Source organism: Amblyomma mixtum, chromosome 3 (genome assembly GCF_055824585.1).
Source record: "Amblyomma mixtum isolate Tamu chromosome 3, ASM5582458v1, whole genome shotgun sequence".
Classification (NCBI taxonomy): Eukaryota; Metazoa; Arthropoda; class Arachnida; order Ixodida; family Ixodidae; genus Amblyomma; species Amblyomma mixtum.
In genome coordinates, this window is record NC_143014.1 from 379227049 (window position 1) to 379239554 (window position 12506).

General features: G+C 47.5%; 2 pseudogenes; both read left to right on the forward strand.

Annotated features, from left to right (window-relative positions):
• Window positions 1-5801: 5801 nt before the first annotated feature.
• On the forward strand, window positions 5802-11265 carry LOC149356946 (uncharacterized; annotated as a pseudogene).
• Window positions 11266-11324: 59 nt separating this feature from the next.
• Window positions 11325-12136, forward strand: LOC149356947 (uncharacterized; annotated as a pseudogene).
• The last annotated feature ends 370 nt before the right edge of the window (window positions 12137-12506 follow it).

Genomic DNA, 12506 nt, shown 5'->3' on the forward strand with positions numbered 1-12506 from the left:
ACTCGCTATCGCACAAGGTACCCAGGGCGGATTTAAGGAAAAGAGCAATACGATAAACGGTACTGCGAAATTTGAGCGCATTTGTCGATGTATTTCAACGATACTCGATAGCATAAGAAAAATGCAATGCCAAACGGCGGCGGCAGCGTTTGGCCTCGGAAAAAGTTTATTGACAAACAGTGAAGAAAGGGAAAACCCCACCCTCTCTCCTCCCCTCTCACATGGGACGAGGCAACCCTAAGGGGGCTGGCCTTACAGGACAGAAGGACAGCCCTTGGAGGGCTATCCGCTTCCGGGCGTCGGTAATTATCCGGCGCTGATCAGCAGCAACGGAGTTGGCCAGGAGAGCCTTCCTGTATCATTCCGCCGAGATTGGGTATGAAAGCTGTGGGATGGTAAGGCACGTTAGGAGGACGTGAAGAAAGTCTCCCGGTTTCGCGCAGAAGTTACAGGAGGAGAGGAACTGATCGGGGCAGCGGGAATGAGGGAGAATAGGGTAGGGAGCAGTACGGGCGTGGAGTCGGCATCAGTGGGAGGCCTGGGTTAGGTTTACGGAGGGAGCCGGTGGTGCGTAAACGCGCCGGGTATCTCGGTAGTGGGTAAGGATGTCTCTGATGGTAATCAGACGCTCATGGGATGGCGGAGGGGGTCCAACTCCGGCCCGTAAAGTGAGACCTCGGGCGAGGGAGTGGACCTCCTCGTCAACCGAGAGACCTGCGTGTGCGTGCCTCAACCAGCGCTCTCGCCGTAACTCGACCCTCCTCCTCCTTCCTGTTCGCTACCGCCGTACTTTCATCCGATGCTGTGCTTCTCGTTCGCGCTGCCGCTTGCGCTGACGCAGCTCAACTCAGGAAGAAGTAGCGCTCGAAATGATTCCTAGATATCCTACGCGCTAGCCTTGACCATGCCACCATATCTTATATTCCCCAGAGCCCCGAGCCCAGCCCCTGCCATTACGACATGATGAATAACAGTTCAGCCAGCAGAAAACTCCTCGTAAAACGCGAACACAAAGGCTGAGGAACGAGTAATACGTGCAGACAGTGGACGCTCGCTGAGCAGTAGCAGGGAGCAGCTTCCAATGGTCTGGGCGTAAAATGCACCACTAAAGAGGCGAAAGCGTGCCCGACGCTTCAGTCTTGCGGGAATTTGAGCCACAGGCTGCAGCCACTGCCAGCCATTGCGACCTGCCGCCGACTTACGTGCCAGTTCCAGCCAGCTGCCACCAGTGCGCCTGGACCGAGCCGTCGAGCGAGGTTCGGTTCACCGCGAGCACCGCGACGTTCGTTGCGAGCACTGGCTCGTGCACGAGGCGAAATCACGGGAGCGCTGTATTTGACGAAGACAAAGAACAAAGCACACGGTGACAACAACACAAAATACGCTCTTTTTTAAGTTGGTCAAGTGCACAACCGCACAAGCAAGCCGTTCGTATACCATGGCAGCTTGATGTCTGGCCCCAGTGAAAGTGCTTTCCTTCGCGTCTTTTGTTCTGGTGTCTTGCTAGTGTGCATATGGTTGGCTGGTTGGCTTCAAATGAAGATGGCACATACCAACTACGGGGGGTGTCCACGAGACAGGCGCTGAATTGCTGGAAACAGGAGCGCTAAACGGGAAATATGAGTAGTAATTGGATATAGGCTGACACACTAAGCGACGCAACGACAGGGGATCTGTTAATTAGGAGATCGAAGACGGGACAATAGCTTTATATGCAAATTTGAATATAACGCATGTAATGTTTGAAGTTCGCTCTGACTGAGAGCGGAGAGGAGAAAGAAAAAAAACCTCGAGAATGGGAGTCTCAGTGTTTCCAGAAGGAAGTTTTACATAGCAGAGCCCACACTCTCGTTGCTTCTTCCAAGCAAAGAAGCGCCAGTGGGAAGAACAAAAGCAGTGGACACAGGCAGACCCAACTTGTGGAACGGAATTTCTTGTAGACGCCTCCTCAAAGAGGAGAGGCGGCGGCAGAACAGGAGGAAGTGATCCATTGTCTCAGGTTCGGCAGAAAATGGGCAGAGTGGGGAAGCCGCCAGACGAGATCTGTGAAGGTAGAAATTTAGCAGAGGAACCCAGCGACCCAAAAGCGTGAAAGAGACCTCCAGTCTCTGCGAGCGCCAGTCTGCTACTCCAAGGATTCAGCAGATGCTGATATCCGGGAGGTGATGTAAGAGCCGAGGCAGCAAATTCCTGAAATATTGTGTAGCTGCGGAAACCTGAGCGCAGCTGTGTATGCAGAATTTGGCAGGGCAGCAACAATTGGGCCGCAGGGAGAGGCCCTTGCTAAGGAATCTGCAACCTCATTAAATGAAACCCCTTGTGCCCCGGTACCCAAAGCAACTGTACCGTATTTAGACGGAGCTCGATCAAAAACTTGAAAAGACGCGTAATCCCCGAGACTCAAGAGTATAAATTGATGTACCAGATGCGGTAACGAAAAAGCTAAGGCGCATTGCAGGAAAGCCGCAGAGCATTATAGGACTCCTAGTAGGCGAGAGTCACCGCACCATACGTTCTTTCGCTGCTGGACTGTACGCAGCCTCTCGCCCACTTTCCTCCCGCAAGGCCTGCCTGGCGGTTTGCACGGCTTCAGAAGCCGACGCCCTAAGCCACATCCTTTGCAACAGAACGGCTGGTGCTGTCGTTAACTGGCGTACCATAGCGCCCGCAAACTTCTCTTTGAGATTAGCCTTTCTTTTTTCTTATGATATCCCGTAGACCAAAGGCATTGGAGCACTAGTCTATCGAGTACGTCAATTTTTGTCCTTCTTCCTGATAGCCCTATCATCTGCGATATCGAATGGCATTGAGTAATTTCATCTACAGTATTGTGAATGCCCAGGTTTAGTAATACGCGTATTTCTAAACATTACTGCACAAGCGGTCACTTTAAAGATATGGCAATTTGAAACTTATATATATGCAGTCAAATTCAGCGATATCTTTCCAAATTGGTACGAACCGCATTGTGCCTTTTGCGGTGAAGCGGCTCACTTGGTATGGGCATGCCACAAACACCCAACTACACAAAGAATCAATAACCCTGCAACTGAGGACTGATAGGCGGCGCTGTCCAGCTCATTCCGAAGGCCAGCGTTCGTTGGTGAACCGCGCAAGAACAGCGGCCAAAGCCAATGGGCTTCTGGAATGAAGGCCCCCCCAACCATTTTAAGCTTTAACCGTTTTTCTCTCTCGCTCTCTAGCGACAAGCTACGACACAAAAGCCGCTCTCTCAGATCCTTGTTAATGCGTCACATAAAAACACCGCCGATATGCGAGACGAAAATAGGCTGATTGCTTGACGGAGGTCGAGTGATTTGTTACGTCATCACAACATGCGCTGATTGGTCGAAAGAGGTCACGTCACCTCGTGACGTCATGACAACATGTCCAGCGGGTTTTTGTTAGCAACCTGGTTTTTAGACAGCAGTCGTGATGAATAACAATAAAATTCGATGTGTATAATTTCGGCACCGGAACACAAAGGCGGATATGCGCTACTGCAGCTACCAGTTCGAATATGACGGCTGATCGAACGATAATTCCAAGTAAACAAGCGGAAAACCTCAAATATCATGCTACCGAATTCCACATTCATGCAAAAAATTATTATATTGCGATCGCGGGAGCTAAATAGAATAATACAATTTGAATACGCACAAAAAGCATGAGAAATGAAGCAGAAAACTAGCTTTATTCATTTCTAGGTAAGGAATTGTTGCTCAAGGGAAACAGGCACAACTCGGAACATCGACAGGTTTGGGAGGCAGATGACTTTCTAGCATGGTATCTGTGATAGACACGTCACTGTGCTGCCATATCCAAGTAGGCTTTCCTGTGTGAAAGCTCGACTCATTTGTCATTCCAGCTCTAATATATTACCCATAATCATCAACATTGTTCGCACATAGTGAGTTATGAAATTATAAATCTTTCTTCCGCTGTGCCGTACACGAATCTTGCACATACAAATGACTTGCAAAATAGCGCCCAGCTCTCGCTAGCAGAAATAAAAACTCACCTGGTGTAGCAGCATGCCCGTTTAAAAAACTAAGGCGTTTGAAGCGTCTCGATAGTTTATGCACCTTCATCACCCTCCTAAACTCCGAAAAACAATGGTTACGGTTTGGTTTACTCGGGTTTAACGTCCCGAAGCAACTCAGGCTATGAGGGACGCCGCAGTGAAGGGCTCCGGAAATTTCGACCACCTGGGGTTCTTTAACGTGCACTGACATTGCACAGCACACGGGCCTCTAGAATTTCGCCTTCATCGAAATTCAACCGCCGTGACCGAGATCGAACCCGCGTCTTTGGGGTCAGGAGCCGAGCGCCGTTACGAATCATTAGGTAGCTTGTATAAGGGCAAAGTACCACCCGAACTTGGGGAGTCAGAAATCCTTCGCATCACCATCCCCTTTTCCGCTCTCGATGAGCCCCGTCGGCAAGACCTTATGCCGGATTCAGGCGGAAGCGGATTAGAGATAGCATGACGTAGAACACACAGAAATAGGAAGTAAAAAAAAATCATTTTATTAACATTGCTACAGACTAAACAATATTAAGGCGAATTCTGCACCAAGACTTCGACCAGGTCCCCGATTCGGTCAAGCAGCGAGAAGCACTAAATGTCGGCTACAATGGAAAAAGAATGAGAAAAAAGGCGGATTAGGAATAAATAAGAAGCACAGGTAACTGTACATGCAACTTTGCAGGATATACCGGAGTGTGAGCATACGTTTCCCTCAGCACAACTTCCCCACGACTGAAATAGACGAATCCACATGGAGCATGCTTTCACCGAGGGTATTCTTACGCTCTCAGGCTAAGGATAAAGCGCACTTCGCTGCAGCTGTCTTGCATGAAGCCAACATCACAAAGGAAAATAATAATAATGCAGCGCATGAATTCGTAGCCAAGGCATTGACAGAAAATGTGTGCAAGCATTAAGCACGCTATGCAACTATAGTGCACTTACCATGCAAATGCCAGCTTATTCCAAGGATTCTAAGCTCTCGTCGCTGCTTCCGAGGATTCCAGAAGTGCGTTATAGCTCGACAGACGTGTCTGGGAGATTCAGGGCTCGTATTTTCAAGTTGTAGTGACGGCAGTCGAGCGGTCAGGAAGACAGCAACACGACTTGCAAACGTAACTCTTTATTTGGGCTGACTTGCGCCAGCGAAAGAACTGAACAGCACTTCAGGGCGTAAGCAGCAAACGTGTTTGTCAGTTGTCGAACTACGAATGCCCGCCGCTCTCTGCATAGTTTAATTTAAAGCAGGCAAGGAAACTTCGAGGTAACCAGTCAAAATCAACCACAGCAATCTGGAAAAACGTAGATGGACTTCGTCATGGCTGTGATCAATCGAGATTAGTCCGGTAGCTTCACGCGTCAAGAACAAAAATGATAACGCCCCGTTCTTGCGGCGTTCAGCGCGAACGAACGAACACTGCAATGATACGTGGCAGTATGATCCGATCGCGCTGCAAGCGGAGGAGCTGCCCTTCACGGCAAACTGCACAGGCAGAAGCGCTGACAGCAATGCGCTGGAAGAGTGCAGGCAGCTGGTCGGAGTCGTTCTCCAGGCTATCCAGAAAACTCCAAGACGTCTCGCTGCTTCACTGCTGCAACTCATTAGCAAAAAGAGCGCCTTCCGCGTCACCAGTGCTTGACGGGAACTCCTCGGTATCATCGCGCCCGCCTTTGTCATGATGCCTGAAACCGTCAGAGAATTGTAGGCTCCGACGGCAGCGAGAGAAATTCTTCAACGGAGATTTAATTTGGTCCCGACGGCGGACAGAGAATGGATCCGGACCCGAAGCTGATCACTGAGTCGTCGCAAGGGTACGTGCAAGGAACTGTGGAAGACACCCACGAACTGGACGGATTTGACTGCTCGTGGGAATCGTTCCGGCTTTTCGGCAGTAGCGTAGACGCCTGTGGTGTGTCCTGGAGCAGCAGGTCGTCGACGCTGCTTACCCACTCGCTGGAATAACCGGGGTCCTCCATGCTGTCACCTGCGAATCACGGAACAAGAATTGAGGCTTACAGAGACGCGCACCGCCGAAAATCTTTCACTGCTACTGTGAGTCAGCTATGAATATGTACCGATTATACTTACTGAAGCACAGAACAAAAGTCTCTTAGTCATGAGCGTAGTCCAACGAAGACGTACGAAGACGTACGTCGGTAGCCACTCCAAAGCGTTCGCAGACGACGGGGGACTTCTCTCCAAGGCGCGGCCTTTTATAGACCGTTTACAGAGAGGAGTTTGCTTAGTTGACGCTCGCGGCGCCACCGCCGTCGCGACATAAGTGGCCTACAGGATCTCAGGCGACAGCAGCTGGTGCCTGCGGGCTGCTAACTTCGCCGCTGTATCCGCATCGCTTTGCGGCCAAAATGTGGAAAAGTAGAGGCAGGACATGTTCCGTGTTCGGTTGCAAGAACTGCGACGCAGATTTGAAGGCTTGGAACATATTTGTTTGCGAAACACACGGGCCTCAACTTCACGAAGATTGTTCGTGCACTAGGCCTTTCGCGATGCACAGATTTCCGCAAGGAGAGAAGAACAAGTTCATTCGACAGCATTAGATCGCTAACCTGCATCGGCTAGGGTCAGTAGACAGGATAAAAGTGAAACTCCAGTTGCTCGGATCGTTTGTTGACGGTACCTGCAACGCCGGCAGCCGTCAGTGATCGCGCCCTCAAGCCGCTGTTGAAACGAATTTCTGTACATGGTCTGACGGGAGGTTTTGGTTTGCTAGTATCGTTTCAGTCACCTTGCATTCAATGTTAATCTGACAGTATGGTAGTACGACATAGAGCCTGCTGTTTTAATGGTAAATATAATGTCATCTAGGACCGAGCTAAACGGGCTGATGTGCATGTCCGCATTTAGTCGGTGCCTTTCGAGTCGGCTGTGCATTCGCGCTTGAAGCGTAAAACAGTTTCACTGTAAATACCTTCTCGTTTCTAAATATTTACGCGAACATGCCTTGCTGACCCCATTTCATTTTCGCCACAACGGGGAGATGCGAGTGTTTGCGCACGTGAGATGGGATCCGACCAGAAGCTTTCCAGGCATTTTGTCGGTATTTTTTTTTGTTAATGAATTTTGGCATCGCACAGCCGATGAATGCTGTTGAGCTATTTTTGAGTGGGTGCAAACGCCGGTTTATAGAAAACAAAACTTCTCAAATATGCATTGAGAAAATATTATGGTGAAATATTTTTGAAGAGCACAAAGCACTAGTGCAGTGCCTGGACAGTTGCTTGAAATCAACATGTTACATGTTTAGTTAGAATGAACATATTACATATTTCCTTACATTTGTGGTGTTTTAAGTAGTCCGCTTGCACTGGTTGTCAGACCTTAATGTGGCCTTCATACACATGTCTTGCAGGTATGCTCAGTTCATTTCATTGATGGGCGTCCCACTAAAGACAATCCATACCCAACACTGCACCTTGGAACACCGGTATGGCTTTAGGAGTTTGTTCTGAACTGCAGTTTATTTATTCTTTTGTATTTTCATGCTGTGCAATTCTTTACACTGTTCACCACAAGGGATCAGGGCACGAAGAGGCCACGACGTCACAAGGGGCACGACGTCACAACTTTGTAGCCAGAGGCGTGTTCAACAGCTCAATCTTTGTCATGCAAGGACAGGGGCATGCAGCATTCACCAGGCGAGCAAGATGAAGAGAGTGCTGTAGCTTATGATCACCTGCCCATCAACATTGCAACAGAGGATCTGTCACATAGGAACAGTAAAGTGGTGTGAATTATCCTTTATGGGTTCTCATTTACGTGCTTTTATACTAGTCTGTCTTGTGTGCAAAACATGCACGTTTGCTTTCGCTAATTATATGCACAGTTTAATCCTGTGGTATGCTACGGATATTGCTCCATTAGCTGAGAGTGTGCTGCACTTAGCAGTGCTTTATTCATTCCAAGTGAATTTTGCACCCTTCATGTCGCAAATAAGGTGGTTTTTGTGCCATACAGTGAATGAAGTAAACAAATATGCAGCGATCTTGTCAGCGGGGTAGCACGCCGTCTACAATTTTTGTGCAAATATAGTTAGCCACCATTAGTGACACCAATTGTTTTACAATTTCAAACGTAATATGCACCTTCGAGATAGAAATTAGACCCACAATCGTTCACAAGTCGCATAATGTTATTGTTGCTGTTTCCATAATATCACCTCTACTAGTATTTTACACTTGAGAACTGTCTTTGTCAATGCTTGAAGATACATTTTTGGTAGTAGTGTTTCATTTGAGTGGAGAAAAAAGAATAGCGTGTGAAAGAGTTAATGATTTCAACAGCAGAATCTGTTTACGAATAAAGTTGCTGCTATCATGAAATGGTCACTTTGAGCTTCCTTACTAGTTTTGCCAGCTTTGGCATCGTCATGTTCAATTAACATTAAAATTTCTTGCCACCGCTCATATACAACCAGCCCAGTTAGAATTCATGGCTTCGACCCAGATTGTGCATCTCATGCTGCCATGTGCGCAGGAGTCATGTCTATTTCTGCAGGCGTACACAATCTGCATTTCAATAAAGCAATTACCATCTTTTCATTTTTTTTCCCATCAGATTCCGCTTGCCACATGCAGCTATGTATGTTTGGAACTTAGCTTTTTTCACAATGCTTGGAGTTTCCTGCTGTGCAATAGACGATATGCGAAATGCGCAGCGCCATCTCTCGGCGCTCCGAGAACTAAGTCCTCCATGTTGGTTCGCTACAGAAAACGAAACCGCTGCCCAGCGTTGGGTTAAAACGGCTGCGCTTCGTTTGAAAGGTAAGATGCCGATGCAGTGTTGCGCTATCCTCTCCACTGTGAAAAGACACTACGACGCGTGCCAGAACTAGGTGCATTCGAGCGTTTCGCTTTTCTATTTGTTACTCCTTGCCAAAGTTTTAGTAACACAAAACGCCATGCGAGGTATCATATGTCAGCATGCGAATCAGTGCGTAGCTTTCGCTTTCTGAGCTGATTTTGGACAAAGCTTTCGAGGTGATTTGCGTTTAAATTAAGATAGGGACCACAGCCTTTGTTGTCTCTGATCAAAATTAGAAGCCGATTTCGTGCATTTATCAACTCTCCGGTCGGGCGTGAATATATTATAGAAGCGTACTTGAACAACGTCATAGAGAAGGTAATTTTTTTGAGCGGGCCAATCGCTCATGCCCTGGCGAAATAAGTTCGGTCGAAGAACCATATGCCGATTACTGCTTAGTTTGCAACGTGTTCAGTTAAGTTTTTCCCGTGTTCAATTAGTTTTAGACGGGCGAGCAAACTCTCTGGGCCATAGGCATATGTTATGCGCGTTAAGGAGTCTTTGTGAATCAATACACCCTACGTATAAAAACTGAGGGGCGAATGCTTTATTGCTTGAGGATTCATATACCTTCGATATCTGCGGCGACTAAAATCTAAAAAAAAGAAGCGAATAATGTAGCTACTTTATTATGAAGGAGGGACGCATTTCGAAGCTAGAAAGTACGTGCAACAGTGTTCTGAAAACGCTTCAGGCCATCAGATTTTATTATCGTTGTGGCAAGCTCCAACAGCTTGCTTCGCAACAAAGCCATTTGTCCAAGTTTGGGAGTAAGCTAACTAAGTTTCGGAAGCAACCGAACATGCTGATTTTGCCCCTGCACACACAGCTTCACTAGCGTATCGAGTCCGTGCATGCACCTACAGCTGTAGCATCTTTCTCTAATCAAGCCACTGCGGTGGCACAGTGCTTATCTGGAAAAAAAAACAGCTGCGTCTTTGCTTACAATATTTTGAATTATATGTGCATGCTTCTTTCCTCTTGTTAATGTCGACTGACTGACTGCGTCTTAAGCAGGACGCGGTTTCAACGAATTCTGGCGAAAATCGACCGACGCCGGGCTCTGAAACGGTGACGTTGGAAATCGCGAATGCGCATTGTACATTACAGTAAAGGAATCGAATTACGCAGCTGATCGAGGGTCTTGTGTGATGATACTCCAATGTACGAACCTCCTGGCGTCGGTGCGAACGAAAGTTCGCATTTTCACAGAAGTTTGTCAACACACGTGCGCACTCAGCACAAAATAACTGCTCGCTACCCTACCAGATGAATTCGCGTCCACCTGAGAATAAAATAGCCATGATAATGCATGATGCTTGAACTGGCGCTTTAATGCGAGCATTAAAACGACAACAGCACACGGTCACGGTTCGACTTCCCAACCCACTTTCGAGTGCCGATTATTGCGATCATCACCGCCAGACTTCAAGCGAAGCTGAGGACGCTGTAGGAGTAAGCTGGCGCTTACTGAAAGCACCTACATTTGGTCAGAGATCAGCTGTGAAAACAACGCAGCAGCTGAAGCTTGCCTGTTGAAATTCCACTCGCAAGAAGAAAGTGCGCATAGCAAACGATGCGCCATCTCGACGCGCTCGACCGAACCAAGATGGAAACTGGAAGTTTTGGGCGCGGTACTGCCAGACCGCCAAGCAATTTCGCATATCGTCGATTCGAAACAAAAAGCAATGCACTTGAGAGCAGCCTTGATTTCAGTCAGTGTATGTACGTACATTTCTCAGCCATTCCAGTGCACAGGTTCGTCGTCTGCTATAAGCTGCATTACTGCATTTTTGCTGCATTAGCAGTGTTTAACGGGCTACTGAGAACAACTGTGTATATTGTCGGCCAATGATGGTGACCCCTGTATTAATTTTTTTTCGCATTCATAAAAGCTCAGTGTTCGCTTATCATAACCTCTTTGTGATTAGAACACAGTACCTTATCGATAGAGGCCAATTTCAATTTTTCCTCAGTGTCCCTTTAAAGCTTTCAGTATTTCTGCAAGTTGCTACAGGAGTACGATGCAGCCCACATTTATACAGTCAGAACACTCAAGTTATTTCCCTGTAGTGTAACCCTTGCGTAGCATGGTCATTTTATCCTGTGTGCCTGTTAGCTCATACCACCGTGTTAAATATTGTCTCACTTTCCTCCACATCCTTCGTTGTGCAGGAGAGAAGGAGCTCAAAATCTTGTTGATGGCTGCTTGGCCTGTGGATGCAGATGCAAGATTGCCGAAACATCTGAAAAAGCAACTCAAGTGGAGGAGCCAGCGGCTGTTCCTGACCATGTGTATGCAACCACTCGCAAGCAGGCCCCAGTCACTGCAGACCGTGCTTGCCAGACTATCTTCAGTGCATACTCAACTCTTTCTGTCATTTCCTATTCTTTACAGGTCTGTCAAAAGTAGAATCTGACGAACTGGTCCACACTCTTTCCACTATTGTGAAGAGCTCTTTCACTATCCCCTTTGAGGGCCCAATCCTACTTACACTGATGCGGCTGCGTCTTGGCCTATTGCTTAATGACCTCGCCTTACGTTTTGGTGCATCCACGGCCGCCATTAGCAGGATTTTCTGCTTCATTCTAACAGAACTTGCAAAGTTTACCAGAGAGTACTTAGTGATCTGGCTGCCAAGAGCAATAATATGGAGCACACTGCCCAATGCTTTTGAGAATTACTCCGTAACTTGTATTGTGGACTGTTTCGAAATTTTCATTGACAGACCTGGGCAGCTGCACAGAAGAAATATAACTTAGTTCCTACAAATCGCACAATACGGCCAAAAGTCTTCGTCATTGCACCAAGTGGGTTTATTAGGTTTATGACAAAACTGTATATTGGCCGTGCAAGCGATCGTTTCATCACTTTGGACAGTGGTTTTTTAGGCCACCTGACGCAAGGCGATGAAGTCCTCGCTGACCGTGGCATTAACATAGGTGACTTGCTGCCACCATGTGTCAAAGTTTCACTCAGAAGCTTTTCCAAAGGCCGGCCGCAGATCTGTCGTTCAGAGGTAGTAGCTTCGCGTCGCCTGGCAAGAGTTCAGATTTATGTTGAGCGATCAATTAGGCGTCTCAAAAGCTTCAGGATTTTGAAGCAATTCCCTGCTAGTATATTCGCAAAGAAACCTCCAGCAAATGACGTACTTCGTGCCATCGCTGGGTTCCGCAACCTGCACCCAAATCTGATTAGAGATCATGGTTATGCATCAGAGCCTGGTGCTCAGGCACCGTCGCATCCATGCAAGCATCCGGAAGTGGCAGACAACACACCTTAATGATGCATCGAGATTTATGTGGAGTAGCCACATCTTCTAGTCATCTCTTGCTTTTATGCACCTCCCATGTTCTCTGTTCTCAGAGTAACGTCACTAATGTTCTCTGCAAGAGAAAGGCTCCTCAAACCTGCATTCAGTCAAATCTTCTGGGCCAGCTGTAGCCACCTTACCCCTGCAAACTTGCCAATCAGTTTCGGCTAGGATATCATTAAATTGCATTTACTTCCTTAACCAACCTACTCGATTCATATCTATATCCATTGCTCGCATTGCTATCAATTTAATTTTAAGCATTTTCATTAGCTTCAGAGTTTCTGCCCCATAGGTGAATACTTCCAAGATACAACGAATTAACTGCTCTAGCATGCTG